This window comes from Somniosus microcephalus, chromosome 14, assembly GCF_052327205.1.
Source record: "Somniosus microcephalus isolate GS21.2 chromosome 14, FLI_Smic_1.0, whole genome shotgun sequence".
Classification (NCBI taxonomy): domain Eukaryota; kingdom Metazoa; phylum Chordata; class Chondrichthyes; order Squaliformes; family Somniosidae; genus Somniosus; species Somniosus microcephalus.
This window is the reverse complement of record NC_141000.1, coordinates 2,142,903-2,149,018: the sequence shown is the minus strand read 5'-3', so window position 1 is coordinate 2,149,018 and position 6,116 is coordinate 2,142,903. Positions and strand designations below refer to the sequence as shown.

The 6,116-nt window shown below is 48.3% G+C and overlaps 1 pseudogene; it reads right to left on the bottom strand.

Moving 5' to 3' along the window:
- Positions 1 to 1,112: 1,112 nt before the first annotated feature.
- The window catches only part of LOC147107253 (N-alpha-acetyltransferase 16, NatA auxiliary subunit-like), a 71,675-nt pseudogene continuing 66,671 nt past the window's right edge, over positions 1,113 to 6,116 (bottom strand).

Here is a 6,116-nt window from a genome sequence, read left to right as displayed (position 1 = left end):
CTTCGGTTTGGCTGGAGTAATCAGATCCCGCAATAGGCCGTACGTTCTAGCGCCCATTACGTTTAGCAATATTGATGCCTTTTTCCCCTCCGCTATTTCATTTGCCTCGAAATATACCTCGACTCTTTCCACATACGTGGTCCAGTCCTCTAATGTATTATCAAAAGCAGTGATACAGCCAGTCTTCGGCATCTTGCAAATCTAAAATGGCGCCTCCTGCGCTTTGCCTTCTTCTCTGATTTAACAAAATGGTGCCTCCCGTGCTTTTCCTTCTTCCCCGCTGTTGTTAGCGCTGCTTTCCACGGTTTCTTGCGCGTATTCTTTTTCTTTTATTATTTTCCCGTCGTGGAGCGGACCCTCTGGGACACTTCCTTCCCTCTTCTGAGGTCCGAACGCTGCCCAGCTTCGAAACCCCGGCCGCGCCCTGTATGCTCCACCCTCTCTCTCTCTCCTTGCTTCCCGACTCGCTGCCCGGCCCCGTTGCAGCCCAGGAAGGATCAGAGCACTACCTGCCACCAGCCCGATTAGCTGGGAAACCACGGACCGAGGAACCCAGCCTGGCTCTGGAAAGTCGCTCCTGCAAAGCCTTGAACCCGATGATTGACGGTCGACGCCCGTTCCTCGAGTTTCAATGGACTCTATTTTTTTTTTTTTTCTTCTTCCGACCTTCAACGTCGTCGGAGCTGCTGCTGAGTTGCAAGTAAGTTCTTTCTAACTCGTCGCCAGTGTTAAGTCCGTGAATGATTGAGACACGGACTAGCAGGAGAGAAACAAACAAGTCTTTACTGGTGAAAGGCATAAACGAAACTAACCAACAGAGGCTCTCTAGCGCCTTTTATACAGGGGTGGTCACTGCCGGTATTGCAGTCTGAGACCAGTTATTCTCTTAAAGGTACATACACAACAAACATGACAGATTCATTTAGGTAACGTTTCTTTTAAGAATGGCATCCTCAGTGAAAATTAATGTAATTCAGTCACAATGCTCTGCCCCTTGATTTCCACTCCCTTTGACCCTGCCAGATGTTCAATTGCTGAATGATCTTGATCGAGTATCGAAGGAGCCACAGGCTCAGCCATTGGCAGCTCACTTTGATACGAGTACAGTCTCCTCAAATCTCATTGGACAGTGTCTCATGATTGACAGCAGCATTCAGCACAGATGCAGTGACATTTCTGTCTTCATTTGTTGCAGGCATGGCAGAGGCTGCGAGGGGAAAGAGTCTGTGGCATGCTGCCCGGTACTCGTCTGACTGACAATTACAACTTCCAAAGCTCCCACCAAGTAGTGCCTCCAGAACCTTAGTGCAAGTCTGCCAGCAGAACTAGCACAAAACAAAATTCAGAATTAAAGACGCAATTTTGTGGTCATAAATACAGGTGAGTTAAACAGAAGGAGCTAAACTACCATCCAACAAACACTCAAATGAAAAGTGTATTGTCTAAAAATGGAAAAGAATCGAAAAGCTTATTTTTCTCTTATCTTTTGCCTCTTTCCCATGAAACACCTCTCCCATCAATGAAGAGAGTCGACAGGCAATTTGCTTTCAGATCTCTGTTGATGCTGTGCTTTGTCACAGTTTTATTTTGTCTTTACTGCACCCAGCGGATCTCCAGATTCCTGATAGACACTCCTAACGTGTGTCCGTATGCCCGATAGACACTCCCGTTGGTGTCAATGTTCCCGATATGCACCCCCGGCTCTTTGGCATCTGTGTCGGGAATGCTAAAGGCAATGATTTACCACCCAGGGTACCATCCACTTCCTCGTTACCCAAATTTCTCTCCCTCCCACGGAGGAAACACTGACTTTGTTGGGATTGGAAACTTACTATTTGGGGAATCGTACAATGCAGTTACGTTCTACCATTTGACTTCACTATTTAAAGTATTGCTCACTCAGCTATTCAGAGTTACCTTCACATCTCTGTCTTTCATTGTCCTATCCAGTCTAGTAGCAACAGAAAGTGATTTTTCCTGCCTCGAATTACCCAGGAAATACATCATCTTAGCACCTGAAAATTAAAGAGAAACACTTAATTTTCCTTGCGGATTATGACCTGCATCAAACCGTACTTCTGTGTAAAGAATGGAGGGCACACGACAGTCCTGAGGGGGCTGGCAAAGCCCAGTCTTCGGGTGGTCTTTGTACTTGCTCTGGCTTTCTCACCTTTACTTCCACCCAGAACAGGAGTATTCATACTTCAACAAATCGCCATTTATTATTGCTGTACATTAAAATACATCTCGTATCTAGATCTTGGCAAAGCTCTCCTGCATCTTTCACAGATACAACAGGCCCAGTTGAAGTTACTGTCCTTCCTCCTACACACTGTTCACCTTGAAAGATGGAGTCTTTAGTTGTGTATATAAGATGAGCATTGTGGTACTCCAGAGCTTCTCGAACACAAAATATGAAAGTGTGAGTTAACCAAATGGAAGGTCACGTAAGCATGAAGGTGAAGGACAATCTGTTACGCTAATTATAGTGAGTTAGTAGAGTGTGGTTATAAAATGGGGCGTTGGGATCCTTCAGGATATGAAGATGCTCCAGTAGTTTAGAAAATATCACTTATAGAATCATAGAATAGCTCAGCATAGGAGGAGGCCATTCGGGGCTGCAGCGGCTTTTTCTAAAAGCAATCCAGTTAGCCTCACTCCCCCGCTCTTCCCCAAAACACTGCAATTTTTTCTCCAAGTACTTATCCAATTCTCATTTTGAAGGCTACTATTGAAGCTGTTTCCACCATCAGGCTACGCATTCCAAATCCTAATCACTCGTTGTGTAAAGAAGTTTTTCCACATGTCGTCTCTGGTTCTTTTTCAGTTAACAAATACGGTTGACAATGTTCCCTTAATCTTTTTTTGGGTGCCAGCCCCTTTAAGGGGCTGCACGGCCCATTCAAAATACCACGCGTGCGCAATTTTTCCTATTTAAAAGCCAGTAAAGCGGCTGCGTGGGAGCTGCAGAGCGCTAAAGGGAACATTGCTCGGGGTTATTCCAGTAAACTTATTCCACATCCTCATCGTGAGCTGCTGGTTTGGCTCCAGAGGCCAATTTTCGGGGAGTTGGAGAGTAGGTAGAAGTTGCAGGTTCACCATCCTGACCTTTTTGAGGAGTATGTTCAGGTGGCACAGATTGACTTTTTAGACATGACAAAATACTGGGAGAAATGCTACCTCTCATTATAGACAGATCTCCTCTTTCATTCGTACATATAGTAATCAACTTGAGGCATTGTGATTCCCTATCTTTGCAACCTCCTCCCGCCCTACAACCCCTCGCCATTGCTCTGATTCCAGCCTTTTTCACTCAGTCTTGAGATGTGGGGGGGGGGGGGTCGCTGGCAAGGCCGGCATTTATTGCTTACCCCTAGTTGCCCTGAGGTGGTTTAATACAGCGGAGTGGCTTGCTGGGCTACTCCAGAGGGCAGTTAAGAGTGGGTTGGTGTGGGACTGGAGTCAACTATAGGCCAGACCAGGTAAGGATGGCGGGTTTCCGTCCCTGAAGGGCATTAGTTGAACCTGTGTATCCCCCATCCTCACTTCCATCGCCCCACAACTGTGCCAGCTTGCATGTGTATTGTGAGGAAAACGATCAGCAATCACAAACTACCTCATCTGGAAAGGAGAGAAAATGAAATATTGAAAATTCTGAATTCTTTCCCACTGATGTAAACTGTCAGTGAAAGGCATTCCACGAGTCCAAGGACAGAGGGAAAAACCCAAGCATCGTACGAATTACATGGAACAATGAAAGGTCGTTGAAATCAAATTCCTTAGTTAAATTGATACTAACATTTGGTCAGATTGAACTTTGATTTCAGACATTTCCTTCCTTAGACATGGTCTCCAAAAGGAAAAGAAACCCCTCTCGGTGCGCCTGCCTATTAAAGGTTTCACAACCAGCGTGTTCCTGTGGCTCACAACCAGTGTGTTCCTGTGGTTTCACGACCAGTGTGTTCCTGTGGCTCACAACCAGCGTGTTCCTGTGGCTCACAACCAGCGTGTTCCTGTGGCTCACAATCAGCGTGTTCCTGTGGCTCACAACCAGTGTGTTCCTGTGGTTTCACAACCAGTGTGTTCCTGTGGCTCACAACCAGCGTGTTCCTGTGGCTCACAACCAGCGTGTTCCTGTGGCTCACAATCAGCGTCTTCCTGTGGCTCACAACCAGCGTGTTCCTGTGGCTCACAACCAGTGTGTTCCTGTGGTTTCACAACCAGTGTGTTCCTGTGGCTCACAACCAGCGTGTTCCTGTGGCTCACAACCAGTGTGTTCCTGTGGCTCACAACCGGTGTGTTCCTGTGGTTTCACAACCAGTGTGTTCCTGTGGCTCACAACCAGCGTGTTCCTGTGGCTCACAACCAGCGTGTTCCTGTGGCTCACAACCAGCGTGTTCCTGTGGCTCACAACCAGCGTGTTCCTGTGGCTCACAACCAGTGTGTTCCTGTGGCTCACAACCAGCGTGTTCCTGTGGCTCACAACCAGCGTGTTCCTGTGGCTCACAACCAGTGCGTTCCTGTGGCTCACAATCAGCGTGTTCCTGTGGTTTCACAATCAGCGTGTTCCTGTGGCTCACAACCAGCGTGTTCCTGTGGTTTCACACCCAGCGTGTTCCTGTGGCTCACAACCAGCGTGTTCCTGTGGCTCACAACCAGCGTGTTCCTGTGGTTTCACAACCAGCGTGTTCCTGTGGTTTCACAATCAGCATGTTCCTGTGGTTTCACAACCAGTGTGTTCCTGTGGTTTCACAATCACCGTGTTCCTGTGGTTTCACAACCAGCGTGTTCCTGTGGTTTCACAATCAGCGTGTTCCTGTGGTTTCACAACCAGTGTGTTCCTGCGGTTTCACAATCAGCGTGTTCCTGTGGCTCACAACCAGCGTGTTCCTGTGGCTCACAATCAGCGTGTTCCTGTGGCTCACAACCAGTGTGTTCCTGTGGTTTCACAACCAGTGTGTTCCTGTGGCTCACAACCAGCGTGTTCCTGTGGCTCACAACCAGCGTGTTCCTGTGGCTCACAATCAGCGTCTTCCTGTGGCTCACAACCAGCGTGTTCCTGTGGCTCACAACCAGTGTGTTCCTGTGGTTTCACAACCAGTGTGTTCCTGTGGCTCACAACCAGCGTGTTCCTGTGGCTCACAACCAGCGTGTTCCTGTGGCTCACAACCAGCGTGTTCCTGTGGCTCACAACCAGCGTGTTCCTGTGGCTCACAACCAGCGTGTTCCTGTGGCTCACAACCAGCGTGTTCCTGTGGCTCACAACCAGTGCGTTCCTGTGGCTCACAATCAGCGTGTTCCTGTGGTTTCACAATCAGCGTGTTCCTGTGGCTCACAACCAGCGTGTTCCTGTGGTTTCACACCCAGCGTGTTCCTGTGGCTCACAACCAGCGTGTTCCTGTGGCTCACAACCAGCGTGTTCCTGTGGTTTCACAACCAGCGTGTTCCTGTGGTTTCACAATCAGCATGTTCCTGTGGTTTCACAACCAGTGTGTTCCTGTGGTTTCACAATCACCGTGTTCCTGTGGTTTCACAACCAGCGTGTTCCTGTGGTTTCACAATCAGCGTGTTCCTGTGGTTTCACAACCAGTGTGTTCCTGTGGTTTCACAATCAGCGTGTTCCTGTGGTTTCACAACCAGCGTGTTCCTGTGGTTTCACAATCAGCGTGTTCCTGTGGTTCACAACCAGTGTGTTCCTGTGGTTTCACAATCAGCGTGTTCCTGTGGTTTCACAAGCAGCGTGTTCCTGTGGTTCACAACCAGTGTGTTCCTGTGGTTTCACAATCAGCGTGTTCCTGTGGTTTCACAACCAGTGTGTTCCTGTGGTTTCACAATCAGCGTGTTCCTGTGGTTTCACAACCAGCGTGTTCCTGTGGTTTCACAATCAGCGTGTTCCTGTGGTTTCACAACCAGTGTGTTCCTGTGGTTTCACAATCAGCGTGTTCCTGTGGTTTCACAACCAGTGTGTTCCTGTGGTTCACAATCAGCGTGTTCCTGTGGCTCACAATCACTTGGGAGTGGTGAGCTGTGTCACCCCGTGGATAACTACAAGCAGAGCTCTAAACTCGACAAAATAAATCATGGATGCTAGTGTATTCACTGCCTAAATCTACAGC